Raw genomic sequence first — 24,472 nt, 5'->3', positions numbered from 1 at the left:
GAAGCCCATTCCGGAGGAGCGGGACCTGTAACAGAGGCCTCCAGGAGGGAACTCAAGGCAGGCCGAGGAACAGGCATCAGGGGAGTCTCCCCCAGTGGGAGAGCTTCTTCGGGAGCAGTCTGATACCCCAAGCAGAAGTGGCTCTTTGCTAGGAAACAAAGGTGCAAAAGACCCCCTTCATGCTTCCTCTGTGCTGTGTGCCAGAGAACCTAGAGCTCAGCCAACAAACTCGTAAGCCTACTTCACATTACAGACTTATTTGGAAATGCAAGTTACTAGTTGTATTCAAACTCAGATAAAACATAGCACGGCACTATAGTTAAAAAAAAACTCCATGACCTATCAACGTTTATCTTGCAAACGAATTATGAGTTGAAAGATACTCTCACTCCAAAGTTTAGCTTTTGCTGACTGATCCTCATTTTTGAAGATATTTTATGGATAAATTATATTGTGTCATTGTGGAAAGCAAGCGATTTTTTAAAATGTCCTTCAACAAATTATATTATTTTCTTATATATATTCAATTGCTTTTCAAAACTGATTCTGAAACCTTGTATATTTTTGTTAATATTCTGAGTGGGGTTTTCTGGTGTCTCCATCTTTAATTACATCTACTACGGGGAAAATCAATTGATTGGTAATATTTACCTTATGTTAGGCAACTCTTCAAGTTCACTTGCTGCTAATAGTTTGTACCAGAATATTTAGCTTCTCTAGGATTCTTAATTATATAATTTTAAGATGAAAAATTCTATTGATTCTTCCTATTATCTTTTTGACTCCCTGTGTTTTTGTTAAATCTTCTAAACTCATGTGAATATTAATTAATATGGTGAATATTCTTTTTTTATTCTTTTTTCTATTTTTTAAAAATTTATTTGGCAGGTAGAGTTATAGACAATGAGAGAAAGACAGAGATAAAGGTCTTCTTTCTGTTGGTTTACTACCCAAATGGCCGCTACGGCAGGCACTGTGCTGATCCGAAGCCAGGAGCCAGGTGTCTCCTCCTGGTCTCCCATGCAGGTGCAGGGGCTCAAGCACTTGGGCCATCCTCCACTGCCCTCCTGGGCCACACCAGCAACCAGGACTAGAACCCGGCGCCCATATGGGATGCCAGCGTCACAGGTGGAGGATTAACCAAGTGAGCCATGGTGCTGGCCCCGGTGAATATTCTTGTCTGCTTTCTGATGCAAATGCAAATCATCATGCTATCTCACTGTTTAGAATAATATCTACAGTAGCTTTGTCTACATAACTTTCTCTACGATGTTGGAAGGACTTTCTTCCCTCTGTATTTTCCTTCAAGCTATTGTTGCTACTGTTGTTGCTGGTTGGTTGGTTTGACAACTCCTGCTGAAGTTGAGCAAATGTCTTTTTGGCATCATTTATAGGATCATAAAGTTGTTCTTTAATTTGTTATTGTAATAAATTACATTGATAGAGAATAAAAACAAGTAAATAAAGAAATGACATGAAAATTTAATTAGTTCTAGTAAATAATGCATTAATACCCTTTCAACAAACTCCAACCTACAGCAAAAAGCAACTTTCAACAAAATCTAGAACAAGTTCTCACATATAGGCAAATGCAGGTACAGAAGTGAATTAGATAAATTAATAAAATTCTATAAGGTTCAGGAGAGAGATAAAGCATGGTTTTAATGTTTCAAATTCAAAACTAGGGGAATTGTTTTGGCTAAGAAATATTCCCTTTCCACGCAAGAAGAGTTTAAAATGCATTTCAAAATGCAGTCAAATCATGTTTCAAACAAGAAGCTACTCTACAGCAGAAAAGGAACCAGCATCCACATCCTACCAAGTGGGAGAAATGATACCACGTCCTTGACGCACGTCATTATCTCTCTGCGTCTTCAGCATGTCCCAGCTCCCCCCGAACATGGCAACGAGCAGCACTGAGCAACTGAGAGGCATGGCCAAGCCTCTTTCCTGGATTTCCCAAACAACTTTTGCAGGCAGACAGGTCTTATCAATGCCCCATCCCTCAGCGGAAGGAAGGAACTGAACTCCTGGGAGTTCAGGATTACTCAATGCCACGTAGTTGGAAAAGCGTAAGAGCTGGGATGCAAATCCTGCTGTGTCCGAGCCAAACACCGATGCTATCTGGAAGAATACCGGTGTCGTCTCCTGGTGTCTAGGTGCACGGGCTTCATGTCAAAAGATGGAAACTCGGCCGGTGCCGCGGCTCACTAGGCTAATCCTCCGCCTTGCGGCTCCGGCACACCGGGTTCTAGTCCCAGTCGGGGCGCCGGATTCTGTCCCGGTTGCCCCTCTTCCAGGACAGCTCTCTGCTGTGGCCAGGGAGTGCAGTGGAGGATGGTCCAAGTGCTTGGGCCCTGCACCCCATGGGAGACCAGGAGAAGCACCTGGCTCCTGGCTTCAGATCAGTGTGGTGAGCCGGCCACAGCGCGCCAGCCACGGCGGCCATTGGAGGGTGAACCAACGGCAAAAGGAAGACCTTTCTCTCTGTCTCTCTCTCTCACTGTCCACTCTGCCTGTCAAAAAATAATAATAATAAAAAAAAAGATGGAAACTCGGACACTGGCTGAGGACACTAAATTGCTAGGTACTATTGGGCCAGTTACCTACTGCCTCTGTGCCCCAGTTTCTCATGGTTAAAACCAAGCAAACACAGCATGGATGTCACAGGCCTGTATGAGGTCCAAATGAGGTAACACACACAGAGGCTAGAGGCTGGGACAACGTAAGCACTCCACACATATTGGCTATTATTCTATTTATTGCCCTTATTATTAACCCAATTTTTATCATCATCGAAACTATTTTTTTCTAAAGGCTCCAAATAAATCACCATTGGTATCGGGAATAAAATTCCAACAGAAGCCACTCAAACGGTCCTAACCAGCTAATAAAACTCACCAAAGTCCAAGCACCCACTTAGCTGAACCACAGAGCACACCACCACTCAGGTAGGTCATAAAAATCTCCCATGCAGCTGTTACAATGATTGATCATCAGGCACAATTAAAATTCAAGAAATACACGGATGTTTTAGTACAGCAAATAATTTAAAGACATCTAATGTGTTAGGTGGTCACAGTTTTTATAATATCTACTGACAGGTTTGGGGCCTCCCCACAAAGTGTAGAGAAAGACCTCAACTGGGAGAGAGGGGTGGAGAGAAACCATAAAATGTGCGGCGACCTGAAGTGGAGCACTTAATTTCGAAGACCAGCCTCCTCGAAAAATAGTCCTTTGCACATGTATGAGTGCTTCCCTCCCTTATTTTTTTTTGTCATCTCCAAAATGTCATTAAAGAAATAACAGATCAAGATACTTCTTGCATTTCTAATAACCTTAATGAAATGTTTTGAGACAAACTGATTCAAAGAGACAAAGAAAAAAGGGAGGGCTCTTCTTTTTATGCCGAAACTCAAAAGATTAAGCTCAAGTATCGCCCGTCCCAGCTGCCATCCAGGGATGCTCTGGTGAGCGTTTCAGGGATCGCTTTGCACTTGCCCATTTTCATGGAGTAAACATTCCATCTGCTGCTGAATTCAAGTCCTCAACACGATGACCCTGAATACGAGAGATGGGACAAGGGAGCCCTGCTGGCACAACCAGCTCCCGCACAGCACGGAAGCCATGTCACTCCAACTGGCTACTGCACTGGCCTTTTCGACACACTCGGGGCGGGGGCTCACGTCACCACCCGAGGGTATCTCAGGTACTGCTGACGTCCTTGACTGCTGCTTGTGTCACCACCAAAATGGGAGCTCTGGGAGCCTCAGAGGCCACATGTGCTCGGTCACCTCCACACCTGGAACATCTCTCCACCATGGCCTGACACAGGCCAAGCGCTCCGCAGGCACCTGTGCATTGGATGATTCAACGATGGGGGGGAGGTGGAAGAGAGAGGAGCAAGAGAAGAAAAAGAAGAGGAAGCAATGGAGCAGAAGACACAGGTGAGCCCACTGGGCCAAGCCCCGCCTTCCTGGCTGCTCTCGCTAGCACCCGGGGTGCTGACCTGGGGCCCTCTGTCCCCCACCAGGCAGGCCCACCACAACAGCCACCACTCGCTGACGCACACTGCGTCCTTCCCACCGAATACAGAGAAGGAACTGTCACCTGGTATTTGGATCTCAAACTTTCTCAGGGGCCTTTTTTATTTGTATTTTCAAATTTAGAGAACTTGGTCTTGTGAAGACCCTGTTCTGTAAATCTCTCTGATTGAGACGAGATGACTGGAAACGGTTGCTGTCATCATGCGAAGGCCCTTTGTCAGCCAGAGTCTGCTGTCTTCGCCTGCTTTCCATCTCCCGCTGTTGGGAGTCAGAGGTCAGGGCATGTCTTTCCTTGTTCCCAGGCACCTGCATCCTTACTGGTGGAGACGCACAGCAAAAACACACAAACGGGATGCAAGGTAACTATCCGAGTGACAGTTAGGACGGCCAGCTAAGTGTCAATTTGCTCATTTTCAGGCCCACGTGGACTGGGGCCGGCTCTGTGGCATGGCAGATGAAGGCGCTGCCTGCAGCCCAGAGCACATAATCCCATATGGGGGCCGGTTTGAGCTCAGGCTGCTCCACTTACGACCCGGGAAGGCAGCAGAATGTGGTCCAAGCTCTCAGGCCTCTACCACCATGGCAGACCCAGATGCAGCTCCCAGCTCCTGGCCCAGCCCGGCCACTGTGACCATTTAGGGAGTGAACCAGCAGGAGATGTCTCTCTCTCCCTGTTACCCTTTCAAATAAATGAAGTAAATCTTAATGAGACAGACAGACAGAGAGAGAGAGAGAGAGAGAGAGAGAGACTGACTGACTTAGCCAGAAGGGAAATCATCGGCCTTAATGAAACAAGCAGACATGGGTGTCTCTGCAGAGCCCATCCTGAAAACCACGTTTAACAGATAAAAGACAGTGTCTCGCTGCGTGTCAGAGAGATGCTCCCTGAAGCCAAGCCGACTGCCCGTCAATCTAGCAGGAATTGTGGGCGGTTCCTAATGCCCGGCCACGCTGCTGCTGTCTCCTAAGGCGGTCCCGGTGAGGGAGAGGTCTGTGCAGTTCAGGGGAAATCGAGAAGCTTCTCAGGTGCCAGTGCTGCAGGGTCCAAGAGCACCCAGCGAAAACCGCCGCGTCATCAGAGCGCAGGGGATCCTCGGGGTGGGAGGAGCTGCACCTCTTACTCCCTCCATACAGACGGAGGGAGAGGCCGAGAGCAAGGCCACCACACGCGTCACCTCCCAGAGAACGCAGCGGGGCCAGGGACTCGTCAGCCACCCCACTGCACGTGAGACTGCCCAGAGCTCGCGTGTCATGGAAGACTGCAAGCCCGGTTTTCATACAGCCACCAAGCCAGGATGCTGTTGGGTAGGACGGACACACTTTGCCAGCTTTTGGAACTGCAGTTAAAGTCCCGTACACGACATGAGACAGGTAAGGAGCTTAATGCTTCCAACAGAGTTGAGGCCGTAGGGCACGGTAAGGGTGCAAAACCCAAAAGTGCTGTACCAGGCGCCATGGTGCTGACAGCGCAGGACTGCTCCGCTGGTCGGCAGCCCGGGTCTGAACCAGCGCTGGGGCTCGGTGATCTAGAAATGTCAAAGTCCCTGCTTGAGGAATCACAGCTTTCCTTCTCCCAAACAGTTCCTGGGGAGGGGCTCAGGAGGGGCCCTAGCACAGTCACGTGACTAATGCGAGTTTTAGAAGCTGTCTCAGATGTCATTTGGGCAAATGCCACAGATGCGGTCCAAGTGCCTTCTGCCTCTTGTATCCCTCTGCCTCCTCCCCAGGATGCGTGCCAATCATTCCGGCAAAAGTCAGTTTTCAGAAGCAAAGGCCATAAAACTTACTTTATTATTCGGGGAACTTAAAAACGTTTCCACAGATACACAGAATGCTTTTTTATTTTTTCCTGTGGTCTTTAAAAAAGAAGTCCATATAATTTCCACACTTGATCATAAAGAACCAAGTTCAGACATCAGTTTAAAAAAAAAGAGTTTTTTTTTTTTTTTGCAAAAATTTCAAGCTGGCATGCCTTGAAAAATATGAAGCAGCTCGCTAGCACTAGATGTCAAATTATTTGCAGGCAAATGTGTTGCAGTAATTCACTTGGCAGTTCAAGTAAAACCGAGAGAACAGCCTTAAAGCCGACCCCTCCATGCCAACAGGGCACCAAGGGTTTGCTCCGGTACGTGCAGCTTGCCTGTCAACCTTCCCTGCCTTCACTGGGTCAGCGGCCGTATCCAGATCGGCCTTTCTCTCCACACCGTGTAAAATGGTTTATTTGCCCTCTTAGGAGGTGCGCTGATATATAAATCCCAGGTACGATTATTATTATTTTGAACTATTATTATGAGTTACTATTATTACTTGGCAGAGACGGGGGGAATGGGGCTTGGGCAGCCAGTGGCTGAGACGGCAGGGTGTGTGCGTGCTGAGGGGCCCATCTATCTCCATTCAGGGCAGTTTCTGTAACATTTCAGGCGAGGAAGGTCATGGGCGCAAGGTCCGCCCGTGCGCTCTGCCCTGGGGATTTCTCCTTGGTTGTCCCACTTTCGGATCTGGGAACTGAGTATCTCGAAGACATCTCTGGAAACTTCGCTCGTCCTCCTGCATCAGCTGAGTACCTACTGTGCGCAGGGTCGGGGCTGGACTGCAGAATCCAAGAGGAATGAATGCGAGTCTTGCGGTGCAGAGGCCCGGCTCCCTCTAACGCAGAGTGTGGTGGAGACAGCTGCACAAGTACGTGTGACGAGACGCCGCTGCGTTGGGAGGCTGAGAGAGCGGCCAGGCGCAGTCAGCCCGTGTGTCAGGGGCAAAGCTGAGAGTCAGGGGAACCTACCTATCCAGGTCACTCTGGAAAGGGGCACGGCCAGGCTTCTCAGCCAGGTCTGACGCAGCGTCTGTGTCCTCTAAGCTGTCCGTGGCGTTGGGACCACAGCAATGAGGAGACAACACTTCCTAGAGCAAGGAGATGAGCAAAGCGACAGGCGAGACTGCATGGAGGAAGGAGCTGAGACTCAAACTGCGGCGGGAAGGCTAAGACCAGGGGGGCTGGCACTGCGGAGAAGGAAGCACCAGGCACAGGCTCACAGGGTCCCCTCCTGGATCACGGAGACCCCCAGGCCGAGAAGCGAGCCAACGGCTTCCTCTCCAAGCCCCAGACTCAGGGGCTAATTGCACATTTTCCTATGAGTGCGGCAGCACCTTGCTCTCACAGCATAAATCCTTCCCCCGCGTGAACAACTCCCTGAAACAATGCCTGGCCTTTGCAAAGTGGGGCATCCAAGAAAAACCCTGGAGGGTACTTGGAAGGCACCCGCAATCTTCTCGGGAATCACTTGGGGCCTCGGCCCCTGCCGTGAAACCCAGCCGACGGCTTTCAATCACCACACTGAAAGGCATTACCAAGAACCCACCAGGTCCCGGGAAACCGTGCCCGTTAAACGCTTTCCTTGCTTGGAATGTAAACGGGTCTGTCTTCATCCAGAGTTATTTTTACAATTTCATCCGTAAAACTTCAAAGTTTTTTTTTTCCCCTGCTTCTCCTGATGTTGCGCTTGTGTCACGTCCCCCACCCCTCAACTTGGGCCTTGTGTTTGTGGAGGCACCGACCCAGCATCCCCAGGATGGGGGCCAGGAGCCTGACCCAGCAGGCACACCTGGAAGTCATTAAGGACACAAGGAGGAGGCGGGAGGCGAAGGGAGGAGAAGCTAGGAGAAGCCATGGCCCCCCTCTTCTGTCCCTAACACCCCGACAGTCTTTTCCACTATGACAAGTCAGAGTCAAAGGTGAAAATGTCAACACAAACAGCTAAGGGACAAACAAATACTTTGGAAAAAATGATGCAATTTTGCCTTGGGATAATGTCTGGGTCCAACACATCACCCTGAGAGGAAGGACACAACTTGAAGAGCGTCCTAAACTTTCTGATCTTCTAGAACATTCTCAAGCGAATGACATCTGTAAACACTTCATTGACTAATACATCCCCAACTGATCAGTGATGATAAAAACAAATACCAATGGAACGCGTGTTAAATTTAAAGCGAACACGCAGGACTTTTCATTCTGCTGAGGACTGGCCTTGGTCTGTGCTGAACTGACACCCTCGTTTTCTTCTAGGAGGTGCAGGCCTAGCGTGGACGTGGAGGCCAGAGGTATTAACGCCGGCACTGCAGAATGAAAACACCGCATCACTGGAAGGCAAGCACTAGACATTGCGTGTGCCTGCCACGGAGATCCGGAAAATTCAAGGAATTTCCTTCCTGCGGCTCGAGGATATTCCTATTAATGAAACGAATTATCTGGCAAGGAGAATTTCAACTCACTCCATGGGAACAGAGTGTCACAACAGCTTCTACTCAGGCGCCCCCAGCCTCCTATAAGGTAATCGGGAGAATTAATCTAATTTAATTGATTTATTTAATATCTCTTACAGCTTCGAGAGTTTGGATACGTAAGTGCATGCTACATATGACAAACAGGATTAACCTGTATTCTGGACAGAAGTCCCCAGCCTGGCATAGGCCTGGCTCTTGTCTGGGGAGCTGCTGGCTTGAGGGGTGCATTACTTCCGCTGTGTATCAGGGAGTGGAGGCTTCGAGACGTTGAGTCTGCTGCCTGCCCCAGGTCACAGCACGAGACAGGACTGGGTGAGGGATCCGGCTCTGGCCTGTCTCTGAAATCCCTGCTCGGGCCACCACCAGTCAGGGCAGAAGGTCAGTGTTCCTCTACTGACCCTGCTTTTGCTACTTTTCTATCAGTAACGATTTCGCATGCAGGTCAGAAATGGCCCAGGAATGACAGGACACCCTCAAGACACTGGGTACCTGGGAACATTCAGGCACAAATATTCCCCATCCAGGCAAACTGGTGGGCAGACACGGGCTTGCCTATGAAACTCAAGATTTAAACGATACTCTCCCAAGCCCACAGTGTAGTCAAACTATATTTGAACACATAAAATTAAAAGTGCTGCATGGATACAAAAATCACAAAGTGGCCAACAAGTGACAAACAGAAAAATATTTACAACAGATGGTGACGGACTGGTTTCCTTTATCTCCACACAGCTTTCATCACCAATAAGTGAGAATAATCTAATAGAAACTTGGAAAAAGAACATAAAAGACAGTTTAGAAAAAGAAGAAATGCAAATGGCCAATAAAAGTATAAAAAAGCTACCCAACCTCACTCATAACTGCAAAGTCAAATTTAAAAATCCTGGTTGAAAAAACATTTTTCACACCACTGGTTGTTAATATTATTTTAAATGGGTGTAGAACACTGATACTTAAATTTGCTGGACAAGTGAGAACATGTTAGGAGTCAATTTTTTTTTTAACAACTATCCAAAATCTGGGTGTCTAGAATTTACTCAACTGAGGTACATGCCAAAGAAGGCCAAGATCCACGTTGAAGGATATTCACTGAATCACAGATTACAGTAATTAAAGATTAGAAATTATTTAAATATCTCTTAATAGATAATTAAATAAACAAATGACGGTATAGGCAGTCATCTAAAAGACTTAAGTAGACAAACAGAAATTGAAAGAGAATCTATAAAATAAGGGGAAATGAAAGATGTAGAACAATGTATATAAATTGAAACATATGTATAAAAGTTACACACACATACATAAATATAATTACATTTTTCCCTAACAAAGTTAATGAGTCGATAGTAGCACAGCTTGAATTGGTCTAAACATGCACATATGTCTTACTTATTTGTAGTTCTTTTTTTTTTTTGTAAGAGAAAAATAAATTCAATGACCAGCCTAAGTCCTCGATTCCATTTCAAATTATCCTAATTTTCAAATGAGAGCAGCTCTTGTCTAACCACGCAGAACTGTTTTTTTTTTTTTTTTTTTTTTTTTTTTTTTGACAGGCAGAGTGGACAGTGAGAGAGAGAGACAGAGAGAAAGGTCTTCCTTTGCCGTTGGTTCACCCTCCAATGGCCGCCACGGCCGGCGCGCTGCGACCGGCGCACCGCACCGATCCGATGGCAGGAGCCAGGAGCCAGGTGCTTTTCCTGGTCTCCCATGGGGTGCAGGGCCCAAGCACCTGGGCCATCCTCCACTGCACTCCCGGGCCACAGCAGAGGGCTGGCCTGGAAGAGGGGCAACCGGGACAGAATCCGGCGCCCCGACCGGGACTAGAACCCGGTGTGCCGGCGCCGCTAGGCGGAGGATTAGCCTAGTGAGCCGCGGCGCCGGCCTAGAACTGTTTTGAACCCACTATTGTCAGCATTCAGTCCACTTGCGGGGGCGATGCCACTGCTGTCCATTTTCTACGCTGTCCCTGATGGAGGCTATTAGGACATCACACGCCAAGTGAACAGAATGGGTAATCAGAGCAGCCCTGGAATCCCGAATCCCCCCACTCAGCACCATGTGATCTTACTTCTCGGAGCCCAGTTTCCCTCAGAAAATGTCAATAAGAATATGATCCTCTTGAAGTAACCCTGACCTTACTCTGTGTATGTGTGAACAGACTATCAGGGAATTCTAACTATTTCATCTGTTGACAGTGGCAAGATGTGGCCTCCCCCAGATCAGTCCATACCGTGTTCAGAACACAGGTCCTTTCCGGAGACTACCAGATCCGGCTGTGGCCGATATGAACGAATCTCCTCCTTGAGTTTTGCTTAGACAGTCTAGCCTAAGACTGGTTCATTCACCTGCTCCTAAAATTTGCCTTCCTGAGGACTTGTCTGAACTCATCAAGGTAAATACTGGCCTTTGCCAAACAAATCCTACCCCTACGGTTTTCTAATTCTTTTGTTGTCAAGGCTTTGGAAAGAAACGTCTGCTGAGCAACGACCAACATCACTTCAGCACTCTTGTGTTTCATACCGATTCTGCATGCCCAGCTAAGCAATATGTTTGACCAGTGACCATCAGGAAAACTTCACAAACTGGTAGCACATTTGCCAGCCTTTAAAATTATTGATACAATATACAACTCCCTAGTGTGAGTCGTGGGCAAGGATAGTGGAGATACATAGTTGTGCTTAGCTTCTCTAAGCCCATGTTGTATATCATCCAAAAGACTGCACCTTGCTCTTCATTAGAACAATAAAAAAAATGGAATGAAAGGAAGAGAAAGACACATGGAAGGAGCTGCAGTTTAAATGTAGTAAAATGAGAACCACCTGTGTTCTACCTTCCCATTAGAAACTGCACCCCATTTTATAAGGATCTCTTTTCCCTCCCACCGTGTGGGCTGGTGTCACGGGTCAGTAGCAATGCCAGCCACCACTCTCTTTCAGGAAGCAGGTGTTGGGGTTCCCTATTAACCTGGAGGGGGAGCTCAAATGTGGAAAGGGGCAAAGTCGTTCAATGGTCTTTCAGATCCACAACAGCGCAGGGCAAGGTCGGGAGTAGAAAGGACACAGAAACCATGATGTGCGTTTCATTAGATCAATAAAATGTCTGGCTGTATTTACTTAATTACATAAATAAAGTTGTTAAAAAGAAAATAAACTCGGGCGCGCACCATGCTAAGTTAGCAGGGGCTTTATGTAAGACGAAGAGAGCAGAAACAACCCTAGAAAGGTCACTTACACAGATGCGGTTTCGTTTTAAAAGCTCCCTACAAAAGCCAGAAGGAAAATCTCGCGCAGCCGTGTGCCTGCCAGGACGGGGAAGATCCAAGGGGCGGAACAGACCCAGGCAACAACCAAGCAGGCAGAAACTCCCCGGATGGGCCAGGAAGCCCCACCACGGATCCAGTTCTCATCCATCTGGTTTAAATCACGGCTTGAAGCATATTTATGTGATAAAGAATTAAAGCTGTTTCTCTTGGCCACCTAAATAATTGGGACGCTCTCTCTTGGAAGGGCCACTGACATCAGCACAAGGAGCATGTGCAAAACTGAATGTAGGTTTAAAGAGCCTGAGTGCGCTTAACAGCTGCAGGCCATGCCGAAGTCTGCTTCCAGAGCTGGGGTTTTCTGTGTTTTGTACGACAATGTAAGTAATAATTTAGCATGGTCTTAAAGGATGATTTCTTCTTCTTCTTCTTCTTTTTTTTTTTTTTTTTTTTTTTTTAGAGAAAAGGGAGGTTTGAGGGACAGAGAGAGACAGAGGCACTATAGAAAGGGTGTTGCCAGGACACACAAACTCGGAACATTCCCGAGGAGCACCCAGCCCATCTCCAAATCATGTGCTGGGTACAGACTATCGTTTCAAGCACGAAACGCCACTGGCTGGACACCAATGTGGCATTCTCAGGAATGTCTCTCGTGAACAGTTCTGCATGGAGAGAGTTATTCTCAAACAGGATCCATCCCCGTTCCTGGGCCCTACAGTGTTTCTGCCTGAAACCAATGCCTCCATGGACTCTTTCAACTTCCCCACATTGCATTCTTAAAAAAATGCAAATTTATAAAGTCAGCTCAAGTACCACTGGTCATGATTTAAAATGTTTGCTTCTTGGATGCTGGGATGTGGATGCATGTGTGGGATGGATGTGTGTGTGTGTGTGTGTGTGTGTGTGGGATGTGTGTGTGTGTCCGCAAGTGTTGGCTGGGCAGCAAAAGGAGACTCCGGGACTTGATCATCCACGCCCTGTTCTTGAGAAGTTAAGACTCCCTGAGTTAATTCCCTGATGCTGAGACTATGGAAGGAACAAAACCTCAATATATCCTTCCTGTGTGACTTCAAGTATGACAAGGTTATCACTCACTGCCCCATCATTCATGAGTTGATGTATGGGCTCTGGATGCCCCCTTGTACGCCACTCTAGACATTTCTGGGATTATGACATTCAGAGATATCGGGTGAAATGCTATAAATTACACAGAGGTGTTTGCTAGGCCCGGCTTGTATAAAATCCCACTAACAGTACTTTAATGCATCGCCCCTGAACAGGGCCCTGGTTCTGAAACACCTCAGCATTCTGTCTTCCAGGCTTTCTTTGCTTCCTCATTTGCAAGCTGTTTTTTTCCAAGCATCTGACCTCATTCAAAGGTCCGCACCTCACAGGACGACGGGTGCTTTTGCTGTTTAGTGTCTCCATCTCACCAGTGGACACGCAGGAAGGGAGAGAGCAGCAGCGGTCCCCAGGAATCACGTTCCCGGTTAGCTGGGGAGGAGATGTCAGCCCCTCTCGGGAAGCAGAACCTAGGAGTTGGGGCCCAGTGCTCATCAGAGCCCATTTTTCAAGGTCGAAATGAAACAGCTGAGTCTGCTGGCCATCATGTGCTCTGCTTCTGACTTGCCTTTATCCAACAGAGGATTACGTTAATGTCCTTTTCATGATATCCTGTGCATCTCAGTAGTTTTACTTAAGACCAAGACCACAGTGGTCTGTGGCTAGCACTTGGCCATTTCCCCTTTCACTGTCTCAAGGGCAAGACAACAAGACATCCTGGGCCGACACACCAACAGCAGCTTGTCACTGTGTAGAGAACATGGAGATCCAGGAGAGTCGCCAGCGAGCATGTGGGCTTGACCATGGCCCAGAGAGAAAAGACCCTGCATCCACTCGGCGCTGACTGCCAGCCCAGTCTGCCAGAACCCCAAGGCGGGGGCACTTCATCAGGGCCTCGTTGGTGGTTGCTTTGTGTTGCCCTGGTTATCCCGTTCTTGACTTCCTCAAAGATCAGCCACTGAAATACAGCTCCAGGAGGGCAATGCCAGCTGAGTGTTCTGAGTTTATTCTGCATCTTGACCGAGCTCCTGGGTCTCAAGACGGAGCTCAAAGCACGTCTCTAGGAGGCCTCTGACACTGCCCATCAGAAGAAGGAAACCCACTCTTTCCAGCACCCGAGCTGTGCCTTACACAATGGTCCATGCCTACAACACTAATGCACTTTATTAGTTGTGTTCACCATAATGTCGCACAATATTTTGCATTTAACGGTTCAATGAAAACGAAATCTTTTTGAGGGCTAAGCCAGTGACGGGCACCGTACCAAGCACTTTACATGACTGATTTTGCTCGGCACTGTGGGAGGAGCACTGGGAATTGGATGCTCTGGCTTTGAACTCCGAGTCCAGCATCCCATGAAACAGACAAAATTCTCTTTCTACACTCTGTCTGTAACATGGCAAACTGACAGGGCTATCCTGAGAGACAGATCAGCTAATTTGTGGAAAGGGCTATCATGGAATAAGCTCTCCACAAATATGAGCTGTCTTAATGGTCTCTCTTGTGCAGATGAGAAAACTGAGACTCCAAGAAACCAAGCTGTGAAGCACAGGTGATTCAGCCAGCGAGTACCGCAGTGGCACATCAGGCCTGGCAGCCTGGACTCTGCACCCATCTGACCCACGCCACCCCTCTCCTTCAAGTGGTCCGTGAGCTCTTTGAGGAACAAAGTGTAACTATCTTTGAACCCAGCTTGTGGCTTGAGACATTGAAAAAGCTAGACAATTTCATTCATTGAGTGAACAGTTGATTAACTTATGCATGGCTTTAGATTTTAACAAATGGTTTGTGCAGTGCCAGGAGTAGAAAGCAGTCCACCAGGGAATACTGGGATGCAACCGACATGAAATGAATTTCAGTTAAGAATTTATTTTCGATGAAAGCTTTGAAAATTGCCCAGGTAGAAGTCATCCTAATTATTTAAGCATAAATATAGCAGCCTTTAAAGATACAATGCAATTCTTCCACAGTCTAAACCTAGAGTATGCCGCTTTCAAAACAAAACCAGCAATTCACTTTAATATTTAAAAAAATACTCATTTTTTACAGTGATTAAGGCCTCTGTGTTGATAAATCCAGATTGTTCCATAGAGGATGGGTTGCACAATACTGGAATTCTGAGGCACTGAGAGGTGTATGCCCAGCTGCGTAACCACACAGTAGGGAGTGTGCACTCTCATTAAACAATGCTTTAATACTGGGGAGCACCTTCAAACTGAATCCCAGGTTTACATGGGACATTTTGCAAGCCTGGGCTCTGATCCTTTCTCCCCGCCTTCCGCTAGACTTGTTTTGCTATTTTCCAAGGCTAAAAGGTAGCACGGGTCCTGCCGAGATACACCAGGCAACAGTTTATAATGCCCATTGTTCAGAGGCAATTCTATCAAGATCCTAACTTGCAAACTCTCAGCATAAAGGAAGAACAGGGGTGTTTGTCAGGACAATGAACTTGGACTGCTGTTTACCAGCAAATGGAAAACCACGTTTCTAACCCAGAGAAGGGACATTTGCCCCCGTTGGTGGCGCCTCAGCTCCCTTCCTCCTGGGTAACAACGGCGTCTTTGTGTGGTCGTGGGGCTGAGCCACCAGCCAGGCCTTACTGCTCTGGCAGTTGAATCACAACCTTCATGCTTGGGGCTTTTTCCAGTCCCACTGCAAACTAAAATATGGGAGGAGACCTAGCCTCCAACCTCAGCTCTGTTATCCCTGACTTCAAATCGAATCCTTCTGGCTCACAAATGCACTTTGCAACATTTGGCAAATTCACCCCAACACTTCAGAAATAAATAGGATGCTGTTAAAAGATTAGAATTCCCCAGTCAAGTGAAATCAGCTTTTGGAAGTAAGCATCCAGACCCTTCTATCCCACTATATTAAGTTATAAAGCCTGGGATTTAAAGGGAAACTGGTTCCAAGTCTTCATACCTTTGTTTAATAGCTGTGTGATGCTGGCCAAACTATTTAACCTCTCTGAGCCTTGGTTTTCTTACCTGTAACAGAGGAATGATAATGAATTTACAGGCTTGGGTTGCTGGGAGTATTTAAAAGACATGTTTGGTTTTATTTTTAAGCTTCTGAAACCTTTTTTTTTTCTTATACTCTGAGCTATTAGTAGATTACTGAACTCATAAAACTAGGTGCTTGTCCAAACCCACATGGATTTGGAGTGACAGGAAAGATTTCTGGGTAGGATTGGGGAAAAAGCAGAGTTGCCAGAAAGAACACTGAGCTCCTGTTCAAATCATTCTGGTGGGTGGGAATATCTTCATCAAGCCAAAACCAACGTCATCTTCCTCAATCTCCTTTCCTGGTTCCTAGTGATGATGGCATTAGGGTGCCAAAATACGGATCAGCGCCTTCCTGACCTCACCCCAACACCAGTCGCCCAACAGTGATGAAGCTCCTCCGTGCCTCTCGTCTCTCCTGTTCCCCCTCTTCCCAGGCCCTTGTACACTTTCACCAGAACCGCTGCTTACTGCGCCATCTTGCTGCCCTGAATCCAATCTTCCCCTTCTTGCAGTCCAACCTCTGTGGTCCCACCAAAATATTCCTCCTCCCAGGACACACTGGGGGCACTGCAGCTTCCCATCCCTGTGTTCTCCAAGACAACAGAGCCACACCCACCACGCCACGCTGCTTAGTGACAATGTCAATCAGAACAACCTCTGGGGAGGGCAATTTGGCACAGTCTGTGAAAACGACCTAAGAGTGTACTCTCTGAGCCATTGCTGCGACTTCTAGAACTAAGTTTTGCACACATACCCATGCACACAGAAAATTATGCTGGTGCAGGCTACGTGCCACAGCAAAAGACTGGGAACAGGCCGGTGCTGTGGTGCAGTGGGTTAAAGCCCCAGTCTGCAGTGCCAGCATCCCATATGGGTGCTGGTTCGAGTTCTGGCTGCTCCTCTTCCTGTCCAGCTCTCTGCTACCACATGGGAAAGCACTAGAAGATGGCCCAAGTCTTTGGGCTCCTGCCCCCACATGGGAAATCTGGAAGAAGCTCCTGGCTCCTGGCTTTGGATTGACACAGCTCCAGTTGTTGCTGTCAATTGGGGAGTGAACTATTAGATGGAAGCCCTCTTTCTCTCTCTCTCTCTCCTCTCTCTATGTAACTGACTTTCAAATAAATAAATCTTTAAAAGAATTGTACCTATAAAATATATGTGTATATATATTAGACATACTGTCTTGCAAACGCATAAGGTGTCCAGAAAGACACACAGGAAGTGATAACATTGGTTCAAGAGAACAAAGAGACACTTGGGGAAAGGGGAAAGGACATTTAAAGAAAAACATATGTGTGCATGTATATACAAAGGTTATACACACACACACACACAATAGATACACATATACACAATCCTTTATCATCTTCTACTTCTGATTTAGAACCATGCAAGGCATTACCTATTCAAAAGTAAACACTTTATTTATATATACACAAATACAAATTTTTAAAACATTTTCATATGAAAAAAATCTATTTTTGAAGAAAGAAGTGCACATGAGCCAGGTGCCTATTTCGTGTCTTCTCTAGACAAGGGAGATGCACACGTGGCTTCCCCACCCCATCTCCTCCCCACATCTCACGCCCAGAGGCCATGTTGTCCCTTCTTGGAGAGCAGTTTTGAGCACAACTTCCTGCGTCCAAATGCTTCAGAGCTTAGCCTGCCCTACAGGATGCAGTGTGGGTTCCTCAGCCTTGTAACGCATGAGGGTCCGCCTTCCATGCCTTGGAAGGTCCTGGAAAAGGGTGGACCGCGGAGCTAAGTTGGGATTCAGTAGTGGATCCTCTGCTCCTGCCTTTCCATGCTTCCATGCATACCACCCTAGTATCGGCCACCCCACAAGCTCCACTTAATCTCAACCTCAGCTCAAACCTGCTCTCCCCATCAAGTCAGCTCAGCTTCATCTCCACGAAGGAAAAGAAATCTCCTTGCTGCCTGAGACCCCAGGGAACAGTTTTGTTACTCCCTTAGGATAGTTACTGCTTTTGAAGAGATCGTAGTTAATTTTGTGCACATTTATCCATCCATTCAACAAACACCTACCAAATCCCTGCTGCATGCTGGGTACTCAAAGAGGCGCCAGAGCTGCAGGAAAAGAACTCCAGCAGGGCACCTGCTCCCAGGGAGACTTCACTCTCCTGGGGGAGACAGAACCTAATCCTTTGGTGACAATTTTTAACAACTTCAAAACAGAGACGACAAAAGCTCCGTCAGAATGCTAATTGTTTGCCCAGGGCAACGCCATTATGTTACAATGAAGATCTGCAGGCTCTCTAGGCTGCCAGACCCACGTTTAAATCTCAAGGCTGCCCCGAACCCCATGTCAGGGGTTCTTGCCAGTCCAGTTCCTTGAGATGGGCAGCTGTCCTCCGCATTTGTGGCATGCTGTGCAGTAGCCCTGGACTCTGCTCACTGCATGCCAAGAGCACCCTCTCCCTATTACCACATGTCCCTGGGGGACAAAATCACCCCCCCCGGCCCCGAGAGCCATCAATCCAGGCAAACTCAACATTTGTGGGTTTCTTTGGTGGTTGGCTCTTCATAGAAAACCAAAAAAAAAAAATTGAAAACAGTAAAAAAGAAATTTACAAGACAAAGAATGCTACCTACTTCAAAAGATTCTAAAATGCATGAAACACAAAAATGTGTTTAAAATGTTTATTGGTGCTATTATCAATAATAACATAACACTGGCTGATTTCCACCATGCCCTTAGAGAGACGAACAAGAGTTTCTCGGGACCTTGCTGTCTAAACTGGAGGTAAGTTTCAGAAGCTGTCTGAACTGTGGACATTGTGTCTGCCTGTGGCCCAAAGAACAGAGCCAGAGTCATCACTCAGAATTCATCCCCTTAGAAGGACATGGGAATGGTCTGCCAGGGGCCAAGCTACATTCTCCACGCAGTGGACTCAATGCGGTCAACGGCGGAACTCCCTACACTTGGATGCAGGCATTAAAATGCCTGAGATCCTGGTCCCAGGGAAACACAGCATGAAAGATGGCAGGATTATCTGGCTGTTATGACATCAGGCTTGAGGTTCTATGCTCTCTTCAAAAGCTTCATTTGCATGTCCAAAATCATCCTTATAAATCATTTATTTTCCTATGCTACGGGAAGCTGTGAGCATTTAGGAAGAGTTCTCAGGGAGTCTGAAATCAACAAGGCAATTAGGGAGGCTTTAAAGGAATCAAAAATACAATCAACAGTACTTTGGAAATGGCAACAGAATTCTTTGCCTAGCTGACTACAGCTGTCACATTCATTTATAAGGAAACTTTAAGATATTTTAAAAATCAATATGCATCATTTATGTAATATGCAGCGTCATGGGCAGGCTTTATGTATACAGTTGGTCCTCTGTACCCCCGGATTCACATCCCATGGACTGCAGGTATTTGGGGAAAATAATACTGCACGTGTATTGAACAAGCAGAGACTTTTTTTTTCTAATCCATGATCAATTAAAGCATAACAACCATTCACAGAATTTACATTCTATTAGATATTATAAGCAAGCTAGAGGTGATTCAAAGCAGACAGGAGACTGTGTCAAGTTATCTGAAAGAACCACATTGGTTAAAGCAAGGACTAGAGTACCACAGACTTGGAATCAGCAATTTGGAAGGGGCATTTCTACAATCAGATCCCTGGAAACAGAGGGGCAACTGTCCCTTTGGAAAAGTCTTTCCTTAAAAAACACACAGACAGGTGGGGTTTGGAGTCGGACAGACATGGAATATAATCCCAGCAGTGTGACAAAAACAGAGTGACTTGGGGAAGATCGTCAAGACTCACAGCTTGGTTTGTCCAGCTTTAACATGAGGACAGCAAAGCCACCCGAAATTACAGCAAAGTGTCTGTGCCAAGCTTCATTTCCATTCCTGAGCCCCATTATGGAGCAGAGTACAGATTCACTGGCGTCTGTTTTTCTAACACCTGCGAAATTGCACGCTTGCTAATGGATTTACTTCTCTCTTGACCAAAATGCTTCGAGACACAAGTGTTTGACATTTGTCTTGCTCCACTGAGTAACACAGACGTAACCCTGCAGCCTCCCTTTCTGCTACCGATAGTCTCCCTGAACCTACTTCTACTAAAACTCCGGCTTACAAATGCAGGCTTTTCTTTGTGGGGCTGGGGGAGGGCCATGGGAGACCCTGGGGTCTTACATGCAGAGAGGGAATCTGTAAGAATGAGCTCTGGCCTCCATGTCACACACAGCCTTCTTTGTGCTGTACGCCACCCCGGGCTTCATCCTTCGCATATCATGATAAGGAAATTCAGCTGTGTTTTAAAGAGCATAATAATTACTTATATTTTGCTATGGTTTCCAATAAACCAGAGATTTTTTTTTCCAAAAAAGTCCATGAATAAAACAAACCCCATCACCATTGTAGATGCATTTCCATGCTAGCGCGGATGCTTTTAAGACCATTTGCAGAGCGCTCCGCACTGTTTGACCAGTTCTGGGGCAGGGGGCACGCTCTAATTACTGATTGTGGAGTTCAGTATCTATAGCAACAGGCAGAATTGACAACAGGAAGCTTCACCCTGTGGGGCACCATCCAAAGTTTATAAAATCAACTTGAGGCCAAGGCTATACTTAATCAGAAGGGCTTTCAGAGTGCGAGTGCTCCAAGTCCACACTTAAGAGGCAAAGAAATTATTTAATAAGACAATCAGGGGGCTTGAGAAGGCAGAGTTTATTTAGCTTGGCTTTGCAGTGCCTCTTGTAGTAATTTATCCTAATGGCACCAATTCGCTCGTGATTTGATACAGCAGGAGATCCAGGGTATCGGTTTAATCAAACCTCCATCAATGCTGCCTGTTTCTTCGCTATTGTTGCCGTATATCAATCAGTTTCACTTGATTCACTAATCCGATGGCGGAGGGATATGAATTTTCCGGGGATTCAGGGAATCAGTTGACATAATTCTTTATAATGTGCCTGCTTTGAAACAGCCATTATTTCACCCCACTCACATGATTTCATGTTCCTGCAGCTGACAGGTCAAGGGTCTGGATCCCAGTGGACTGTGAGTGAGAGGCAGAGTGGGGGCAAAAGCCCAGAGCCTCTCGCTCAAACCGCTGATTGAGGGCTCTGCCATCTCTTAGTTGTGACTGGGCAGAAGTTACTAAACCCCTCTGGTGTCAACGCCTTCATCATTGCACTGGGACAATAACGGACAAAGTCACGGAGCTATCAGGAGGACCAATGGTCTGGTGTATCAGGGAGCCTAGAACAGTGCCAGATACACAGAAAAAGAATCTCAGCCAACGGCAGTCTCAGTTCCCCCCACCCTTGGCGAGGCAGAGTGGTGGATGCCGGGCTCTTCATGGGCTTGGTCACACCTGCCTTCATCAGCCAAGCAGCTCTGCAGTCTCGGCTCCTCTGTCCCCTACCGGGACCAGGACTGGGACTTCCCACCAGGCTTTCCCCAGCCCAGGGCTCACAGGGCTGTTAGGGAAGGGTTGTGGGCCCACAAGGTCCATTCCCTCCCCGGTGGGCATTCGGGAGCTGTGCCACTCCCCAGGCCAGCCTCCTCTCTTACAAAGCAGGGAATCTGGTCTAAAACACTGGCCAGGCCCAAATAAGAAATGAGCACCAGACCTTTACCCCGTGGAGGGCAGTGACTCAAGGAGGGATATAGCACGTATCTCTCCTTCAGGCCCCAAGGGTGAGGCAGTGGCCAGGTGGACAGTGGGGCCCTGGGCAGGGTTCAGCCATGGCCTCTGCCACCTGACAGCCAAGGGGGGCCACCCCCAGCTTCAGGAGGCTGGGCCTCAGCCGCTTCTTCCCTAGAATGGGCGTTTACTTCCACTCTGTTCCCTCCCTGAGACGTCGTGGCACTGGAACAAGCTAATCCCTGCACCTCCACGCTCAGAGTGGAACCAATGTTAGCGCCCTTACCGGAGGGGAGAACGAAACCTCGTCCAGACGCCATTCAGCATGGCTGCTTGCATTTATCTCAGTCACCTGGCTAGGGGCTCTTGAAAAGGAAAACTTGTAAGATCGGGGGTGGGGGGGGCACTGAGACAACCAAGGATGGAGAAAGAGAGAGAGGGAAAGAATGAGAGGGAGGGAGGGAGAAGAGGAGAGAACGGAGGCACGAAGGGGGAAGAGAGCAAGAACGAAAACAGGAGGAACAAGAGAACGAAGGGGAAGAAAGATAAAGGCAGGCGGCCTCGCTCTGCCACACGTGGTCCGTGCCCGCCCCCGCTCGGTGTTGAGCACAGGAGGAGGATTTTGCAAGGTGTTTAGAAGCTTTATTGTTGCAATAGCCAGGCTAAGGAGGTTAATGCCGCCCGAACAAGGGAGTCGTTTCTTCCTCCCTCCCACCTTCTCCCTTTTCTTTTTTGGCTCAGCCTAAATTTCTCACACTACCTGATGAAATGTAGTATACAGTTTTTAATTGTGCCCAGAGGCAGTGCAGCTTCATAGAGGGCTTGAAGCGGGTGGCGGAGGATTTGAGGAACAGCTGTGCTCCCGGCCGGCGCTCCGAGGTGGAACAGCCCCGTCAGCACCTGTGCCCGCTCAGCGCGCACCCTCACACCCTGCGCGCGTGTGCACAGCTGGGACCCATCAGCCTGGTAAGGAATTAATACTCTTAACTTGGTGTTTTATTGTACCTGGAGGAGCCTGATGCTATATTAAATCCGTAGCACATAAGTAGGATTTTGTTCAATCTTAGAGTTACTGGGGTTGGGGGCTTGGGCTGGGTGTGATATTGAATACACACACACACACACACACTCATACACACGACCTCTTTTCTGAAGCTGAGGACAAATTGTTTTAATATCCCTACATTGGGTGTATTTATTATTAGAGGTGAGTGGCCACTTTCAGAGAGGAATGGACTTCTGCGGGCACTAACCTAGCTTTCCCATCAGACTCTACCTTGGGCTCCGCAGCCAAGCTCCCTTCCACAGACCCCTGAGGCACACCTCCTAGCATCTGGACTCCTGATGCAGTCTGCACCACTCACGAACACTGTCTCACTCCACTCCCCTGGACTCAGCCAGTGCCTGGGGATCTTAGAGCGCACTGTCCGTGGACCATGCTAAACCCTGAAAACAGTTCAGTGACACCACTGCCCAAGTCACGGCAAAACCTGCATCAGACCTCAGACCTCAACCAACTGACCCTCAGTAAACACTGTCTCTCTAAGCTGTGGCATGAGCACAATGGGGAAGGAAGCCACCATCGATGTGACCATGGAACAGGTATCATGAGGTTAGCAATGAACTTCTGGGTATGTGGCAAGCACAAACATGCATCCCCGCCCCTGCAAAGATATCCACGTCACAGACCTCAATTCTGTGACTTTATATGGGAAAAGGGTTTATGAAGGCATGATTAACTCAAGGATCTTGAGATAAGCTGGTGCTGGGAGGTCCAGAACTCAATGACAAGTGTCCTTATAGCAGAAATGGCACTTCAGTACCCTGGGGAAGCCACCACTGTGGTGGTGACACAGAGTAAGCAGGTGCCAGAGATGCGGACACAGCCGAGTGGGCAGAGCACCACCCTCCCTGCCAGACAGTCCACTTCCCACGTTGACTGGATCATGGTCCACATGTGTGTGACTTCCACAAGTCAATCAATGTTACCTTGTCAGTAAAATGAGATTCTCAACATGAAACATACCCTGAAAAACTTGCAAAACATCCTATGAATATCAGTTATTTGCTTCACTACGTATTTATAAAGCACCTGTCAAGCACTAGCTTCATGGAGTACAGCGGGTGCTCGGATCTGGAGGCGGAGACAACCTCCAGGAGGTATTACCGCCGACTTCTCCAGAATGCGCTCTCTCTTATGATCCGCTTGTCATCCACTAATATATCGCGGAGTCTTCAGAAAGCAGCCAATCCCAAAATGCCAGGTTAATGTAGCCCATAAATTTAATTTCTGCTGTGTTTCTTTGGATTCTCCAAATTTGCCTCTTTCAAGCACTGAATAATCAGACCTCCAAAACCAACAATAACGCACCATTTGTTTGTTTATCGTGTTAGCAATGATTTTTTTTAATGGGCACTCAATACTGGTTAGAAGAAACTGAACCCTCAAATGCTGCTTTTGATCACTGAAATTGCTACAAACCTTTTGGAGAGCAATTTGGCAAAATGTCTCAGGAACCTTTAAAAACTGTGTTCCACCTTTGACCCAGTAATTCCATTTCTGGGAATCCATCCTAAAGACATAATGGGAACTATGGAAACTGCTTTATGCACAAAGATGTTTATCAGAGTACTCTTTCTGACAGCGAAAGTATTTAAAACCCTCTAAATGCCCAACAACACAGAAGTAGATAAATAAATGGCAATGCAGCCCCATCCATGGACCATCAAGCAGCCAAAAGAACTGCAGTTGAGAAGCATTTATAACAACGCGATAAAATATATAATGCTGGGGAGAAATGAGATGCCGTACACAAAATGTGTGTATGGTAGCGATCTTGATGTGGCACACACACACATAGCCACAACACATCGGGGGAAAAAATGGTTAGAAGGCATGCATAATTGTCATTACCTCTAGTCAACAGAATTATAACGCGTCTTTACCCGATTGTTGTAACGCATCTTTAACTGATTGTTAAAGACGTTTACGATGTCCCCTACTCAACTGTATTATCTCAAAAAAATTATTTATTTATTTGTGAGCAAGAAAGAGAGACACACAAGAGAGCTTCCATCCACTTGCCCACAGCAGCTGAAGCTGGGCAAGGATCTAGGGCCTCATTCCAGGTCTCCCACAGGAGTGGCACAGACCCAGCCACTTGAGCCATCGCCTGCTGTCTCCCAG

At 47.3% G+C, this 24,472-nt stretch overlaps 1 protein-coding gene and 1 long non-coding RNA gene across 3 annotated transcripts in view; one reads left to right on the top strand and one right to left on the bottom strand.

Moving 5' to 3' along the window:
* Positions 1 to 24,472, bottom strand: part of WWOX (WW domain containing oxidoreductase) — a 1,024,395-nt gene that overhangs the window by 59,754 nt on the left and 940,169 nt on the right. The gene's annotated exons all lie outside the window — the stretch shown is intronic.
* On the top strand, positions 6,372 to 16,795 carry LOC138846586 (uncharacterized). 2 transcript variants are annotated; one of them, XR_011384114.2, is made up of 2 exons: positions 6,372 to 8,373; positions 11,583 to 16,795. It is a non-coding gene; the product is annotated as an uncharacterized LOC138846586 (long non-coding RNA). The 2 variants fall into 2 exon arrangements; XR_016225499.1 differs by lacking the exon at positions 6,372 to 8,373 and adding an exon at positions 9,861 to 10,719.

Source organism: Oryctolagus cuniculus, chromosome 18, assembly GCF_051225735.1.
Source record: "Oryctolagus cuniculus isolate XC-2025 breed Fujian yellow rabbit chromosome 18, ASM5122573v1, whole genome shotgun sequence".
Lineage (NCBI taxonomy): Eukaryota > Metazoa > Chordata > Mammalia > Lagomorpha > Leporidae > Oryctolagus > Oryctolagus cuniculus.
This window is presented reverse-complemented; position numbering and strand designations above follow the sequence as displayed.